An 18,612-nucleotide genomic window follows, 5' to 3' on the forward strand; every position below is an offset into this window, starting at 1 on the left:
TTAACTCACCTTTAAAATTAGTTAGTTGTGAAAGAAATGTGGCACTCAAACAGCAGATTATCAGAGCCAGGATCTCTGTTCTGTACACCTCTCTCCTCTCAGCAGAACCAGATAATGGCAATGTTTCCCTCTCTTTTTCCACACATATACATGTTAGTTTCAAATCTCAGTCCTTCCCCTTTTTTTCAAATGTAATCACACATTTCTATTGGTTGAAAACCAACCCTTTTCAAAAAGTACCCTTCCCCCAACTTGACTTCTGCCTAGTACCCTTCCCCCAACTTGACTTCTGCCTGCTACCATAGCAACAGCTCATGGAACACTGCTGTGTGGAGTCAGGTCAGAAGTTCAGCAGACAATGTTTCATTTTCAAAGTGCAAGAGTGCTTGACTTTTCAAACCTAACAGCAAATCCATAGTACTGTTCTTTGGTAACACATTTTTCTTTACCAATACAAATCATGCTTCTATAAATTGACACACACAGCCTAGTTTTTAGTGTAGAATGGTATGAAACAGCCAATCAGTTCTTTTTATTAAAAAAAAATATGTATGCCTCCATTTCCAAACTGTCTTTCATTTCTTTTTACCATTCTACTGAATTACACCTCCTGAGTGCATCCAGATCTCCTTGGAAGATGTTCACAGTGTGGATTGTAGGGCACAGCTATGTCTTCTGGAGTGAAAAGTATGCAGAGAAAACAGGTATGGTGAGAGACCTTGCTTTGCCAAATGTAGACATTAAATGGATTGGTCAGAGAGGGTTAAAGTGGCACCAATTGATGCCATTGGTGAAATCCTTCATGCAAATCCAACACCCTGACCTCATAATAGTGCACTGTGGTGGCAATGACCTAGGCACTTTGACTGGGGTAGGTCTGGAAATGCTTATGAAGGAGACCTTTGCACAACTGTTTTCACTTTTCCCTAAAACTGCCTTTGTGTTTTCTAACATATGCCAAAGGCAAAAATGGAACTGGTCCAATCATGTTTGTCCACAGATTGACAAAGCAAGAAAGCACGTCAACAAATCTGTTTCTGCTTTCCTCCGTGACTATGGTATGGGTTCCATTTACCACAACAACTTGCGTTACGACATGCAAGACATTTATAGAGGAGATGGTGTACACTTCACTGATGAAGGGAACAGAGTCTTCCTCTTGAACCTTAGACTCTGCATCGGTACTTACTTGTAGGTACCACTAAAAAATCACTTAATAAACACAACGGCTCTTTTTAGAGCCCCCTAATATCTAAACACTTAAATCTGCATTTCATTTCTTTTTTTTTTTACCGGTGAGCTTACCGTACGCGTACCCCGCGATTTTTTTTTAAATTAATAAATGTTTTTTTTGCACTTTTCTGTCCTTCTTTGACCCCCTTTCAAATGTTAGGGGGTCTGTAACTCTCTTCCTTGCCCCCTTTTCAAGTTATCACCCTTTATTTTCTCAGTGAAACACACAAAATGGCGGCCGCCGCTTCCTGGTTTCGACCGATTCGAATGTTTACTAAGATCTAACAGCCAATCAGAATCGCGCTCGCGCACGTCACCGTACGCGTACGGTAAGCGCACCGTAAGCTGGCTCAGATATATATATTGATTTAAAGGCTATTTTCTCAGAATCTACTGAACAGATTTAGAACAAACCTACAAAAGGCACTTCCTTGACCTGTAGACTACCTCTCTGCCAAATTTCAAGGAACTCTGTTCTGCCGTTCGGGCTGTAGCTGTGTCTAAAGGTCCTATGGAAAAATGCATGGGAAAAACGCGTTTTGGGACCCCCCTTTTATCTCGGCCCCCGCTTGACGAATCCCCCCGAGACTTTCAGGGTAGGAGCGGAGCGTAGCGCCCCATTAGTTTTGAAAATTTCGCGAGGATTCGTCGACCGGCGCCAAAGTTATTCAAAATAGAATGTTGCGGTTTTCCTATGGAAACAGGGTCCTAACTATAACTACCTACTGGCGACCGCCAGTAGGTAATATATATATATATATATATGTGAAATGTTCAGTAAAAACGTAACCTTTTAAACTCTAAAAACTACAGAAATTCACCAGTTATAGTTATAAGCTATCTCATGTAACTATAACTCATCCCTAAGGGAACTAAAACTTGCACCCCTACCATGCACAGTTCTCTCATGAATAATTTATTTGCAAATATTGACGAGATATTAGCAATGATGTCAAAGAAGATGGCACGAGTGAGGTAACGTGGGGTAATTAGCAGTGCATGGCGCGGGCTCTAGTTTGAGTTACCTTACGGCATGAGTTATAGTTACTTGAGATAACTAATGATAACTGTTGAAGTTCTGTTATTTTTATAGTTTAAAATGTTTAAAATGTTCCAAACCCAGTTTCCCATCTATTTCATCCACACTAACCAAGCAGGAGGTTGAGAAATGTGTAATAAATATGTGCATTTGCAAAAGCAACATATATTAATAAATAACCAAAATCTGAACAGTATCAACTACTAAATGAAAATACCAAATAACCTTCAAGACAGGGAGGTGGGTAGGTTAGATGAGGAATATGCAGGTATATAGAATATGCATCAGAAAGATAGTTACCATAGGTAAGTAACGTTTTCTCTTGATGGATACTTCTACCTGTATATACCTCAGCTTGTTACCAGAACTGCAAACAATAAAAGTTAGTGGAGGAAACACTTGAAGACTGGTTAATTCAAGATCAGACAAAATGACCGTCCCAACAGACCTCTGGATCCAAACAATAATGTCTGGCAAAGGTGTGCAGAAAAGCCCATGTAGCTTCCTTACATATCTCTTCTAATGAAACTTCCCTTGCCAAAGCAGAAATAGAAGAGTTTGCTTTTGTACAATTGGTACAATGAGCAAATAAGTCCTCACATGGTTGTTTATGCACTAATGAATACCAAATCTTAATGCATACATTAATCCACTTCAACAAAGTTCTTTTCTTAACTGACCTTCCTCTTCTCTTCCCACAAAAAGCTGGTTGTCAACATGGAAGTCTTTTGTTCTAACCATGTAAACCCAAACCGCTCTCTTGGGCTCGTCTACAAAACCTTTCTTCCTCCTTGGAAGGATGAGGAGGTAGATAAAAAGAGGGAAGGGTGATAGACTAATTAACGTGAAACATGGGTGCAACCTTAGGCAGTAAAGCAGTTTTGGTCCTTAGTACTAATTTGTCAGGAAAGACAGCCAAAAAGGGGGATGGACATCGTTTGCAGGACGCTGATGCAAGTCTTGTTGAGGTAACAGCTACTAAAAACAGAATTTTGACAGTCAACCTTATATGACAACAATGTCGTGGCTCAAACAGAGAACCCATCAAGAATGTTATGACTAAATTGAGGTCCCACTGCAGCATTATTAAAGGAGTAGGAGGAAACCTATTTGTAAGAGCTTTTAAGAATCCCAAAACAATAGGTGATTATAACAAAAATGCTTCGTCAAGAAGGGAGAGGAATGATAACAATGACCTATGACTGTCCCTACAGCACAGCTTTGAGCTACAAAAAATATAAAATCGAAGAATATTTGAAAGACAGGCTCTCAGAGGAACCACAGCGTTATCAGACCACCAAATGACTAACCTGTTCCCTCTTCTGGAGTACACCATTTTAGTGGAATCACGATGAGCCGACAGAATACCATCTACCACTTCCAATGTCAAGTGAAATGCAGCTAAATGCCCCAGGTCAATCCACAGAGTCGGAGATGTAGGCTCTGAAATTTGGGATGTAGAACCTGGCTCTCCAACTAAGACAGAAGCTCCACCTAGAGAGGAAGACCAAGAGGAGGACACTGAGAGTGGTGCAAGAGCTCTGCATACCACACCCTTCATGGCCAATCCAGTCGAAAAAGATTACTTGGGCTCGGTCTTGGCAAATCTACCTCAGAACCTGAAGAATCAAGGGTTTATGAGGAAGTGTGTAGTGAAGTAGAAAATTCCATTTTATCTGGAACGCATTCTCCAAGGCTCCTTGCAACGGGTACTGGAGATCACAAAATTCAGGCAATCCGTACTGCAGTGAGCAGCAAACAATTTCACCTACGGAATGCCCCATTGGGCGAAGATGTTTTGAACAACTTCAAGGTAGAGGCATCATGCTGATGTGCCTAAGACCAACGTCTTGTTGCTTGGAGATGCAATCCAACTCTCTTTTGTTTGATGAGATACCACATTGCAGTTGTGTTGTCTGTCAAGACCTGAACAGACTGGTCGGGGATGTTGTGGATAAAATCCTTGAGGGCTTGCCATATTCCAGCAGGTTGTTATGAAGAACCAGCTCATCCAGAGACCTCTGATCTCCAGATCCTCCAGATGAGCATCCCAATCTAGAGTAGAGGCATCATCACTATTGTTGACACTATCATAGGAGGACGGAAAGATAACCCTGCCATTAGGTTGTTTTCCTCTTCCCACCATGTGAGGTCTGCTGCTGCCTGCTGAAAGATGACTAGGGTGTTCAAGAGGTATTTCTCATGTTGGAATCATTGCAGAGGCACATCTGGAGAGCCCTCGCATGTCAACATGCATATTTGACCAGTAGTATGCAAAATGACAGCAAACCCAGCAGGTGTAAGACATTCAGGACTTGAATGTGAGCTCCAACTTGAAATAACAGAACCATGACCTGAATGTCTTGAATGCTCTGAGCTAGTGGAAAAGCCTAGAGAGATGTTGTATCCAATACTGTGCCTATGAACAAGAGACGATCAGAGAGCGCTATGTGAGATTTGGCACTGCTTATAGAAAAGCCCAGGTCAAACAGCAGAGATGCCACAGACTGCAATAGTTTATATCCTAGGAGCTTACAGAGTGTATTAGAAAAAAACATTGGGAAACTCCTGCCTGTGAAAAGATATCTACAGCTGTCTGCCCCTTGACAAGTAATATGTGTTCCTTAGTGCCAGGCCTGAGTACCATGCCAAAGAGTTCTTGATAAAACCATCCTAGAACGTTACGATCCTTTCTGGCAACATATATTTTACCCTGAGTCCTTCGACACTTGAATTCGAGAATGTCTTCTATGTAAATCTCCAAAACAATCCTTCCTCCATCATAGAAAACTGGAAATCTATCTGGGGAAAACATTTCCTGTCACCCCATTTCTCATAAAAGAGATACCAATTAATCCTTGTAATTCTTGCTCTGAAATCAACTAAAATCTGTAATGTTTTGTCTCCAACAACAATATCCCTTTAAGGGTCAACACAGTCTAAGGGTTTCCCTTTTATTACACCTTCCTCTGAGAAAACAATAACCATTTCTTGGAAATCCTGGATAACTTTCCTCAATGGAAACTTCTGAACCTCTTCTTCTTCAATGCTGGATACCTTAGATGTATGGTGGTGATTGCTTTGACAAACCTTGGCAAAATGACCAACCTTTGAACACACTCTACACGACACATTCCTAGCTGGACAAGGCTTCCCTCTATCTTAGCATGAGTAGCATTACCACATCTACAGCAAATGTTGTTTAAAGAGATGTCTGTCTTTTAGTCTAGGCTTGTTCTTACCAGAACAATTGGTGTTAACAGCCCCAACTACTACCTACTAGCTCTTTTATAGAAATCTGTGAGACCGCTATACTTTTAGCAACTTTAATGACATTATTTAATGTCAGATTACCCATGGTGAGCAATTTCTGTTGAGTGTCTATATCATAGTAATGACCGAATAACTGACCTCCGATCAGCTGGTCTGAAAAATCTGTAAATTAAGCTACATAAATTACTCTCATAAGAATCTACGTTTTTACCTTGTGCCTGTGCCCTTTTAAAAAATGTGTGGCAGAAAACAACTAAGCTAGGCTGGACATCAAAATCTATGCTCTGATTTCTAAATAACTTCTTGGTACTAGTCTATTTTTTTCATCTTCTACCACTTTGAGATCTGGCAGTTGTTTAAAAACTTCTCTATCTAATGAACGCAACAATAGAATTTTTTTTCTTTCAGGTCTAAAACGAGATGCACCTATAGCCGCTACATACATTTGAAATGCATCATTCCGGAGTTTCCACTGTATGGAATGTAACTAAGGCCTTTAAAGAATAGATGGAGGATTCAGAGTCACTTAGAGTGCAGAAAAGTTACCATAAACACAATCAACAGACCCTAAAATAAAATTTCTGAGTCACTATGGTGTGAAACCGGCAGTGTATCAATCACTGCAGGGTCCTAGTGGCACACATGCATTACAAATGGGTCAGTGTATCACCCTGGAAATCAGTATCACTGCATCACCTGAAGAGGCGACTGGTTCACTGATAACTCAGACAACTAGAGACCAAACCTTGTAGAGACAGACAAGAAAGAGACATTTGTCTTGGAGTTCACCACTGTAGACTACAGGCTGAAAAAACAATGTAAATGTCACACCTGAAATCAGTCAAAACGTGCCTATTTCCATATAAAACCAGTCGATGCTGACTCTTAATCTTGAAATAAATATTAGAGGTGTGCCTGTCACCACAAGAATCGACAAGACTTCTACGCCTTGGAGGAAATCGTTATTAAATGTAAACCTTTCCAATGGGAAAATATGACCACAGTGCAAACAAGAAGATATTCTTTCCAAGTAAAGCTGGGCTTGTAACACAACGTTTATCCCACCAATAATATGAGATTTCCCAAGCTGGCAAGATGACCGTCAACCTTGACTTGTATTGTTTCTAGTGGCAATTGCGCTTACTACAGAGGCATAGCATTAGCTAAATCGAGGCGGACCCAAACACACTCAGCAAAACACACAAATCTGCAGAACGGGCTTGCAGAATAGGTATCAGTAGATGGGGTTGCTGAAATCTATAGAACGGGCAAAATGGGTATACCCTCAGGAAGCTCCACAGACCTCAAATGCAGGCCCAGCAGATGTGGGTCCAAAAGAGGCAATGACTTCAAAGATAGCTTGTCGCCAATCAATATGCTGTGCCCAAGGAACAGCCGGAGACAGGTAAGGTTCAGCCGTTTTATTCTTTGTCATGAAGGGTAACAAAATCACTGCAGGACAAGACTGCAGCAAGGCCTATTTCCAACTGACAAGCTGTGGAATGTCCAACATAACACAACAACCTTGGCAATAGAACCTACATGTGCCAACATTCTAAGAGTGTCACATGTAAGACACAACACAGTTGCACTAATGAAGACCCACAGCTAAATCCGCAGTGCTTAGGGATAAAAGTGCTGGAGATTATGCAGGAAAACAAGAGTTAGGATACTTCAGTTCTATCACAGTTGTCAAGTTCTCAATGGTGAGAGAAGGCAGGGTATGGGGCCACGTAGCTGTGGCTGCTCACAACCACAGAATGTTTTTTTCCTGATCACTAAAAAATACCACTTCTGCTGAGAACCAAATGTCAGTTTCTATCCTCTAATAATCCACACCATTACCCCATTTCATGCAACCTAAAAATAGTAAATCATTACATCTCCAAAAATGTATTCTACTTTATGGTGCTTTACTGCTAAAAGATTCTGTACATTACTGTCTCAACACGATTCAGTGCAAAAGTGTTTGAAATGCTTCAAGTGTCCTGTGTATGCTTTTCCCGTTTCAGATGTATAATATTTTTGTGACTATTACACTTTTTTCATGATTATAGCGTTGTTACAAGTTCCTGTGTGTCTTTATACCAAACTCCATGTTCTCAAGTTCTCTCATTTAGATCTGCCTTTCCTGCCTCACATATAAACTTGGAGGACTTTCTGGTCAAGCTTTGTGTGCATTTCACAGTTTTATACCTTTAGTATGATTTAACAACTTATGTACAAGGTGTGATATTGCCTATGAATTAAGTTGTCCAAGCATGACCCCTGTTTTATGACTTTACACAAAAACTTTAAATACAAAATTTTAAACAACAATAGAGGGGACATTTTCAAGGTGAAATACACCTCTGGGGTTACTTCAACTATTTCAATAAAAACTGAAGAAGGTAAACTTTTGTCCATAAATGCTTGCAAGTAAATGATTAGGCAGAGAAATAAGTAAAAGTATGGAACAGCATACAAATGGCACAGTAACTCAAACATTTAAAAATTAGTTTTTCCATAAAAGCGAGTATTTCCTTGTTGATATTACCACATGATTGCATGCATGATTCTTATATGCCACAAAACCTGTAGGGTAGTCGCCACTAAATTTTGACGGTATTGCCAAGCCAGTTATTAAAACCATTTCTCTATGCCTACCATCCACATAATTTTCACTACACTATATCCCGTGTCTGCTCCTCTTAAACAACTTTTATTAACTTAAATGCCCGGAAGGGTCTCACAATATAGTTGGCAAAGCTCTTAAACTGGTAAATATTACATTTCATTCTAGGCTTTTAGCATTATTAGCTTTCTTTCTTGTTAGTTCTCTGTTCTCTAAATCCCAGAAGACAGCAAACCAAATCTTACCAGTTAACTTTTAAACTTTGTTTTGCATTTTCTTAAGTAAAGCAAGACTGTGTGAAAGAAACAACGAAACTTACTAAACTGGGAAAAGGGCCATTGTAGGAAACCCGCTTTTTCTGTTTGGTCACCCTGGATTTTTTGTCATTTGTTCGACCCTATATTTTTTCTGGCTTTAGAACTCTGTGCATTTTACCCCTTGTAACCAGTAGTAAAGTGCATATGCTCCTTTTTTGACATGGTCTAATTGGCATACTACTAATTGGTATAGTTAACGTTCCTGTAGGTCCCTAATCTATAATACAAAATTTACCCAGGGCCTGAAAGTTAAATGCTACATTTGAACTGCAGCACCTATTGTGCCACCCACTACAGTGGCAGTCTAAACATGGCTTCATGCCTACTATTGTAGCCTGGCTGTAGCAGTGAAAAAACTGCAATTGCACCTACAAAAATAAATCTTTTTGAGGGATAAAAACTTCAATTTTAAAGATTAATATGTCACCCTTTTGTAGGCCTTGTAGCCCACAATGCAGGTGCATGCTATTTACAAATCAGACATGTAGAAAGTTAATGTTAACACGTCCAAACCGTGACTAGCCTTCATAAGCTTTTTTTCACTGTGGGAGTTCTAGCTGTTCCATGTAGAAACCAGAGTACGGATTCAAATCCTAATACTGTATCTCAGGAATGGGACTGGCTAGAGAAATAATTTAAGAACTTTTTTTAATAGTTATTAAAATCAAATTCAATGGTGAAGTTAGATTTTTAATAAATATTAAGGAAACTTAACTTTTAGAAAGTTACCTTTTTCCTACCTGAATTGTCAGCAGGGTACTAGCATAATCTTCTGCCAGCTCCTAACCAATGATTAGCCTTTGAATAGGTGTGAAAAAGGTGTGAAGTGCCTTCCAGGAGCAAACAATACGCTGCTGACCTAAATGGGTACAGCTGACTCCTCTAAGTTTGATGGCATATGCAGGGTGGGGCTGTGAGCACCCTTTTGACAGCACAGTGTCAAATCCTGTTTGACAGGTCTGCTGAGCTACAGGTAACACTTGAAAGGAAGGGAGCAAGATGACAAAACAATTCTTATGTACTCTCTCGGGTTGCTGAATACTGCTTTATCTTAACAGACGTCTGCCTCCGAGTTTTACATATAATATTTCGGACAACGTTGAAAAAAGGGGAACAGGATACCAAGACAATTCTTGTGTATCCATTGTCTGGTTGCTAAAGAATCCTGCTTTTGCCTACCAGACTTCTGACTCAGGGTAACTTTGTGGGTACAGTGGCTACCTCAAACTGGATTTATTGTTCGATATGGAAGGACACTAGGATTACCATAGTACATTCCCACAGACACACACAAACACCCTCTGCCCGCAGAGCCCAAGTTTAGTGTGGCTGAAGTCCTCCGCCATCTTGAAAATGTCCAAAGCATGTAGGGTTAGCTCCGGGAACCTTCACCTTATTGGTTAGACATCCCAGAGGTCATTCTTACCCCCTGGCTGGTGCCAGGCTGTCAGGACCCGCAATGAGCCCTGTCTTGTTTCTCACGGGTCGGTGCTACGTTAGCTCAGAGGGGATCCAGAAACTACCAATCCCATGAGCACTGGAGGCGGCACGTCACGCACGCAGAGCAACGGAAGGTACTTGTGCGTTTTTCCGTATCTGCGGCGCCGCCAACTATTCTCTGGAGTACAGTGAATGGAGAGTCACTAAGGCATCTGTACTTTACGGGTTGTTTGGTGTTCAATTGCGGAACACAATTTGCTGGCGCCCTGGTACAGGGACGCATACTAGGAGTTCCGGAGAGGAGCTCAACCGTCGGAGCCCCGGTGCGGGGATTTGAGCCGGGAACCCAGGAGCAGAAACGAGTACGGGTCCGGTAAGGGTGCAGCTGCACCTGTTCTATTACCCGCTCTAAGATTGTTATATCTGTGAAAGAAAACACTTACACCAAGCTCGATGGGAGTACAATAGAACCAGACATCCTAATGTACACATGTGAAAATTAGTTTTGTTTGCATGCACATATTGAGCCCTATGCACTAGGTGTTCCTCCTCGTTGGTGAGGCACAGGTTTGTAGTCTCTTGCGAGTAGCAGGAATACCAGTGCGGGGTACAAGGTAGGAGTGGTACATATCTCCTACAGACCTCTTACTGGATGTACATTGCCGATAGGTGTGGGAGAAGTGTGTATCTTCCTCAAATTGGAGAGGCAGCGTGTTCCTTTGACTCGTAAAGAGGAAAACTTCCCCATTGGCCTTGAACCTAGGCATTCTCTGAAGTGTGATACATTGCAGCTCATCGGAAAGTAACCCGTATGTACAAAGGGTGTTGACATACTCTAGGTTGTTTTTGCAAAGAACTGAAGTTACTCTATGTGTTTCACCCGTGAGGGATTTTCTTCTACACAAAGATATTGGGTCACACTAACTTTGATTTTATTGTGTATTGTACTAGCAGGGGATTGTGGTTGAGCCAGGTTCGGTGTCTTACACCCTCTGTGAAGCAAGACCCATTGGGAGTATGGGTACTTGCATCTTCACTTTTGTTTGACTATAGGTGATGATGTTGCATACGATAGAGAGAACCACATAGGCAAAATACGTAACAATGAGATATCTTCTTTTCTATATTGCCTCAGATTGTGCTTTGTCTAAACGTACTAGCCTCCTGTTCTTGAGAGGTACACTTTGAGCTGAATCAACCAGACGGATAACGTCATTATTTTTCTTTACAGGTAGTTCTTCTTGGGGTTCCTACATAATTATACAGGCGGGAGGCGATAGGTGTGTTAATATATGTTATTGAATACTTGCTTTCGTGTTATTCCAGATCTCCTTCCCTGCAGTTCCCTCCCTTTTCTTCCCTCGCTTGATCGCTTCACTGATCTGCGCTATTATAGCACTCAGACTTGGAGCTATCGAGAGGTGGACCATTTAAGAGCATCGTTCCAATCCCAAGGAGTTGAGGAGACCGACACAGGCATAAATGCGGCACCCCACTTCAGAATACTCTCTGGCCCTGAGAAGGACTGCCCTGCTGTCTGTGACCTGAGAAAATCCCTGGAGACTAGACCTGCCTTTCCTCTTGTTCAGTACAAAGAGGAGGACTCTAAAGGTCATAAGACTGACCTAGGTTTAGAATGGCCCAATTTTTTGCCATCTTCAAAATGCCCAAAGTGGGTAAGCTTGGTTCAGGGAACTTTTGCCCCATTGGTTAGAGTATGTCCAGGAGTCATTCTAACCCATTAGCTAGTACTACCCATAAATGTGGCTCCTCTAAGACCCCACTTCAGAGCATTGCTGGACCAGAGAAAGAAAAGAAGAGGACTGACCTGCTGTCTGTGACCTGAGAAGAGTTGATGTGCTCCCTCCTGAATCCAGGACTAAGAAGTGGATTCCAAGGGTCATAAGGCTGACCTCCAGTCCAAGCTACAGAGATGCAAAAAGCTACAAGAGGCCTTTTCTGAAACTGCCCAGCTGACTAGTAACAACTGGACCCTCCTGCTGTTGGCCTCTGTCTGAAACCCTGTGAGTTTCTAGGGGCCTCTCTAAAGGTCCTGGGTGGCTTTAGTAAAGTACTCCTGTGGTGGATTGGGACTTAAAGGATTAAGTCACAAGATAAAATCTTTCACCAGACGAACCTAGTTGTTGTACCCGACTTGTGCTCCATGGTGGTCAGCCTCAAATTTCGCCAAGGTCCCAGTCTATCACGACCACCGACTATCAGTGGCAGCTTCTCAGCGCTATCCCTACTAAAACATTTGAAAATTCACATCTCTAGTTCCCCGTATTGGATTTTTGTCATTATGGTGTCATTTTGTATACAACATTTTAATCTGTTTTTAATTTAGTTTGGGATTTTTATTGTTTTGCATTTTTGACTTTATTACTGTTTTGGTAATTCATAATTATTTAATACAGTGCCCTAAATTAAACCTATCTGCTCTGTGCCATATTCTCCAGGAGATTCAGCTACGGTTAATTTAATGGTTTTGAGGGTTCACCCTGACGAGTGTTGGTAGGTGGGTAGTCCTCCACCCCAAATAATAATCCAATTCCATTCAGTCATTCACAACCACAGCCTGTACAGGGTACCTCTTTAAAAAAATTGCCAACCAAGAGGGCTTAGTCCACTATTTGAAAATGGATGCATGCATAACTGGATCCTGTATTAAACACAAAACTGGATAACCTCGAATTACTCAGATTGCAACTGTGGAGAATATTCCATGGATTGAAACAATTAACGTACCACTCTGGGAGTTGTCTTTTCCATGCCATGCATGCCTTCCATCATCAGAGAAGAAAATCACTACTTTTTTAAAGTTAATTTAAATCTGATTCTCTGTAGGTTCTCTCTGTAAGGAACTGTCCGGGACTATGTCGGGAACACAGTCAGGGACTTGAGCAAGGACTGGGGACTGGGTAGGAAACGTACCGTGCACAAAAAGAGTAGTACAGCTCTGCCCAGGATCACACAAGGAGTCAGAGGAGAAAAGGGATCCAAAGGGGAAGCCTGTACAAGACGGCTAAGACTCAGAAAGGAAGGGCACTCACAAGGCAATTTAGCATTCAGATTAACTACACCCAGGACAGACATGCAAGACATATATATAAAACAAGATTAACAATCTAGGGGAACACTGGAAACAAGGATATCAAAAGCTTAGGAAACCCTGGAACACGGATCGGTCTCACCGGTATACAGCTACAATGACCAACCCTGGACTGAAGGGAGCTGGGGCTTAAAAGAGCTCACAGTAATCACATGCATCAGATGTGAGCAGGCTAGCAGCAGCCAGCCACAGGTGAGCTGAATTCCTCCACCCATCCTTGGACTGCAGGGGTGGAGACAAAGCAGTGAGCAGGGAATTCTAGGTAATGGAGTTTCAGGCATGAGCAGGATGGCTTACACAAAACCCGGCATGGATTGGGAATGGATGTCAACTTCCAAATAGTGTCCAAATGGCTGGAAGTCAGTATAAAACATGAAGGGGAGGGTCTGGAAGCTTATTAGAACACTGGAGAGTCCCACAGTTCAGCCCCTTGGTGGTGGACACGAGAACGTAGGGAGCAAGTCGTGACAGTACAACCCCTCCAAGGACCGTCTCCTGGAATCTGGAACTAGATTCAAAGCCTTTGCTTCTAAGAAGTAAGTTAATTTCCATCAGAGATGTAAAGCAAGATACCAGAGGACTGCAGGAAAACTGTGATTTTCTGGAGGGTAGGACAATAGGCTGAAAATTAACAGCAGCATCCAAAGCAGAACTTTGAGGAGGGAAGCACTCTGATGCAGGAGGCAGAATAGAATGCAGATCTGGAGAGTCCATATCCGGTAACAAGGGCTTAGAAGCCTGAATTAAAGGTGTTTTAAGTCCTGATGATGGCGGGCTAGAGTAGCACTCTGAAAACAAAGGAAGATTGACTGTAGGGTCAAAAGCAGATAACGGATTGGCAGGAGGCACAGAGGTCTAAGGCAAACTGGCTGAAGCCAAAGGAGGTGACAGGAAGCAGACCTGAAGTTCTGGCCCTGGAGGAAAACATACAAAAGGCTCACATGCAGGAGTCTTTGAAAACAGGTATGCAGGAGACCCAGGCCCTGGAGGCTTACATGCTGAGAGTTTTGTCTCCGATGCTGGAGATTCAGTCTCTGAATGTACACGTACTGAGACCTCTGAAGGCTGGCAAACTGGAAGCACAGGGTCAAAAAATAGGCAAAATCGAGGCTCAAGGCCAGAAGGCAGGGATCCTGGAAGCTCTGGTGCTGAAGGCATGAAGGCAGGGAGCCTAGAAGCTCTGGTGCTGAAGGCAGGCAGCCTGGAAGCTCTGGTGCTTAAGGCAGGCAGCCTGGAAGCTCTGGTGCTTAAGGCAGGCAGCCTGGAAGCTCTGGTGCTTAAGGCACGCAGCCTGGAAGCTCTGGTGCTGAAGTCAGGCAGCCTGGAAGCTCTGGTTCTGAAGGCAGGCAGCCTGGAAGCTCTGGTTCTGAAGGCAGGCAGCATGGAAGCTCCGGCTAGGTAGTCAGGCAGGCTGGAAGCTCTGGCTCGGTAGTCAGGCAGGCTGGAAGCTCTGGCTCGGTAGTCAGGCAGGCTGGAAGCTCTGGCTCGGTTGTCAGGCAGGCTGGAAGCTCTGGCTCGGTAGTCAGGCAGGCTGGAAGCTCTGGCTCGGTAGTCAGACAGGCTGGAAGCTCTGGCTTGGTAGTCAGACAGGCTGGACGCTCTGGCTTGGTAGTCAGACAGGCTGGAAAGTCTGGCCCGGTAGGCAGGTGAGCTGTGGGCTTGGGCTCTGAATGCAGGCAGTCTGGAGTCTTCTGTACTAATGGAAGGTAGGCTGCAGGCTCGGGCTCAGATGGCAGGTAAGCTGCAGGCTCGGGCTCAGATGGCAAGCAGGCTGCAGGCTCGGGCTCAGATGGCAGGAGGAATGCAGACTGAAGTTCAGAAGGCAGCAGGCCGGCTGAGGACTCTGGAGACTCTGAAAGCAGCAGGCCGGCTGAGGACTCTGTAGACTCTGCAAGAAGACTAGCTGTTGGCAGAGAGGCACAAGGATGACAGGCTTTAAATTCTGGGATTGGCGATTGCCCATGAACATCCGTGTTGTCAATAGTGAAATCTTCACAGTTCCTTGGCTCATTAAAACACACAGACGTTCTTTCTTCGGGATGGCTCAGAATAGTGCTTTTCTTAGAGTCTCTGATGACTAGACTTCATTTACCATTTAGAAGTTCACTACTCTTAGTCAGAGGAAATAGGCCAGAGATTACTTGGTCATGGGAGATCTTTTCATTTTCAGCAGCATTACAAGGTGGTACAAATGCATCGGAGCATAGAGCATTATCATGTGTTGTGCTTGAAGGCAAGGGAGCAAAAAAGGGGTCAGGATTTTGTTTCTTCTCAGCAAGGAGGTTGACTTCAGTCACAGCCGTTAAATCAAGAGCATGGTCTGAGTCACAGTATATTGTCACATCAGGGATTATGTGGGTCACTGGTTCAGGTTTTGTCTGTATGCCAATAGCCTGTCTATGGGTTATCTCTGAGATAGAACTGACCTCACTACGAGGAAAAGAAAGCAAAGAGATGTTTCTTGTTTTGCCTGGCATTAGGGGTTCCTGAAAAGTGGAGGGACACATCTCTCTACTGAAGATCTTTCTCTACAAGGACAGTGGTAGACTTTGAAACTTCACAACAAGCAACAGAACTAAATCTTGGATTTTGTTTAAACAGGCTATTAGCTGTCTGTGTTCTAGTAGTTTTTCTCTCTTTTGTTAAACTGATTATTGTTTACCTTGAATGCGGAATTTAACAAGGTCCCTTTAGTATCCAGGACTGTGATCTTTACTGGATTACAGGACTGGGTAACATTATTTGAATGGAAAACAGAGGATATGAAATCCCTTTGCTCTTTCTCTGGTTGTGTGGTTGAACAGGCTTTAACTGGTATCACTGATCTACTAGTTTGGTAAGGTGTCGATAAAAACTGTGTTTGGAAATTGTCTTCAAAGAAAACATTGTCTTGGCAGGGAGTCTCTAAGCTACAAGCTTCAGAAAAAAATCCCCTAGTAGTACCACTCCCTAAATTACTATTTTGGTTTTCTGCTGCTAACAAGGTTTGCAGAAATTCGTTTTCATCCTGTAGGTCACAGGTGGACATCAGGTGAGAATCAGGGTTACAGATGGAATGAAAATCTAACATAGATGGATCAGCCAACCACAGAGAATAATATTTAGCACGCAAGAGTCTGTTTTGTTCCATGAATCGATCTCTAGAGTCTAAGGACTTTCTAATACGTTGTATGGAACTGTGCTGCTTTGGTAATGGATGTCTGCCAACATGCACAGACTTTCTGGATCTGACACTAAACATTGTGGCAAGAACTGACTGGGAGAGCTCTGAGACAAAAAGTGGTAGCTAAAAAAAAAAAACTCACAAGTGACCCTGGAATTGTGGCTTGGTCATTCTGTCAGGGACTGTCGGGACTATGTCGGGAACACAGTCAGGGACTTAAGCAAGGACCGGGGACTGGGTAGAAAACGTACCGTGCACAGAAAGAGTAGTACAGCGCTGCCCAGGATCACACAAGGAGTCAGAGGAGAAAAAGGGATCCAAAGGGGAAGCCTGTACAAGTTGGCTCAGAAAGGAAGGGCACTCACAAGGCAATTAAGCATTCAGACTACCTACACCCAGGACAGACATGCAAGACATATATATAAAACAACATTAATAATAAAGGAGAGTGTGGGGTAAAGCACTCAGGAGCTCCACACGGTAAGACTGAAGCTCAGTAAGTTCCTCACCCACAAATGCTGTTACAGATACTGACTGAAAATAGCCACATATAGGATATGTATGCAAAGGCAGGTTCTGTGGAGCTTATACCTATGGTGATGTTCTAACTGTAACTTAAAGACAATACTCACAATGAACAAGAAACACCACCTAGGTAGTCAGCTTTTCCCATGGATCCTGGTGATCAAACAGGAACACACAAGGCAGTAACAGCAAAGGGGTTGATTTAAACACAAGCACAATAGACAAGGAGCTAGCAAGGAGGAGTGCTTAACAGGAACGAAAGGAAACCACAGGGCACACTTGGCAGAAATCAGGTAACAAACATACAAGGTAACAGAAGCAAGACAGCAAACTAGAACTGGAACTAAGGAAATGGGAAAAAAAGCCGGGACTGGAAAGGGATATGCAGAAAGGGAGGCTACAAGGGTATACTAGAATAGTGCAGGTTAAGGAATCAAGAAAACAAAGTAGCATAGAAGGCAGTGCTGGAGCAGGAACAAAGAATTGAGCTAAGGCTCAGGAGTCAAGGTAGCACTGCAGGCAGTGCTGCAGGCAGTGCTGGTTCGGGAACAGAGAATTACAAAAGCTTCAGGAGTCAAGGTAGCACTGCAGGCAGTGCTAGTTTAGGAACAGGGAAACTGCTGCAGTTCAGGAACGAGGAATGCTAAGGCTCAGAAGTCGAGGTAGCACCGCAGGCAGTGCTAATCCAGGAATAAGGAAAACAGCAGGAGCTCAGGAACAAGGAATAACTAAATCTCAGGAAACACTGGAAACAAGGATATAAAAGGCTAAGGAAACACTGGAACACGGATCGATCTCACCGGTATACAGCTACAATGACCAACCCTGGACTGAAGGGAGCATGTGCATAAAAGGGCTCACAGTAATCACATGCATCAGGTGTGAGCAGGCTAGCAGCAGCCAGCCACAAGTGCGCTTAATTCCTCCACCCACCCTTGGCCTGCAGGGGCGGAGACACAACAGTGAGCAGGGAATTCTAGGTAATGGAGTTTCAGGCATGAGCAGGATGGCTTCCACAAAACCCGGCATGGATTGGGAATGGATGTCAATTCCCAAATAGTGTCCAAATGGCTGGAAGTTGGTATGTACATGAAGGAGAGGGTCTGGACACTTATTAGAACACTGGAGAGTACCACAGTTCAGCCCCCTGGTGGAGGACACGAGAACACGGGGGAGCAAGTCGTGATACTCTCCTTACTTACCCCATCCTTTGCCTGTGCTCTGTAGTCCATTCACAAGCACCTGGAAGCAGACTTCATTACATGCTATTCAACCTGCCCCATCTATTACTGTCATACAGCAGGTACTGTACTAGGTGTGACTTAAAACAGATCAGCATAGGACACCAACTTCTGTTTATTCTTTACTTCTTTCCATACTTTCCTCCCTGCTTGAAATGTACCCCTGGCATATGTGTGCTCTCCTCATAAGATACAAATGAAGGGATTTCCAGAATATACCCATCACTCACTAATAATACCCCCAACTCCCTCTCTCACCTTAGTGGGAGGGCTGGCTTGGGGCGCTAGAGGATGCCGCCTGGAGAGATGCCTTGATGGGCCCCAAAACAATCACGGTCTCGGCGCGGCTTCGGTTGGTCCAAATTTACTTGCCTATCTTACGCCGCTGCGCCTTCACAGTGCAGGGCTCCGGTCGGATGCCCTTTGCCCCCGCTGCTCCAATCCCAGCGCAGATTTTTATCACATGGTGTGGCTTTGTCCCGCGATACAGAGGTACTGGGATTCAGGAGAATTGACGGAGGTCTTGGGCTGGGAGGTCCCTCTGGCTCCTACTTGTATTCTATTGGGCAAAACTGATGGTCTGGACGTTAGCAGAGCCGAAAAGCTTTTTCTTAACACGGCCTTGGTGGTAGTTAAGAGAGATATCGCTGCTCAT

General features: G+C 43.4%; 1 protein-coding gene across 2 annotated transcripts in view; it reads right to left on the reverse strand.

Moving 5' to 3' along the window:
- The window catches only part of UBE3D (ubiquitin protein ligase E3D), a 1,075,540-nt gene that overhangs the window by 248,925 nt on the left and 808,003 nt on the right, over positions 1-18,612 (reverse strand). The gene's annotated exons all lie outside the window — the stretch shown is intronic.

Source organism: Triturus cristatus, chromosome 6, assembly GCF_964204655.1.
Source record: "Triturus cristatus chromosome 6, aTriCri1.1, whole genome shotgun sequence".
In the NCBI taxonomy this organism is placed as follows: Eukaryota; Metazoa; Chordata; class Amphibia; order Caudata; family Salamandridae; genus Triturus; species Triturus cristatus.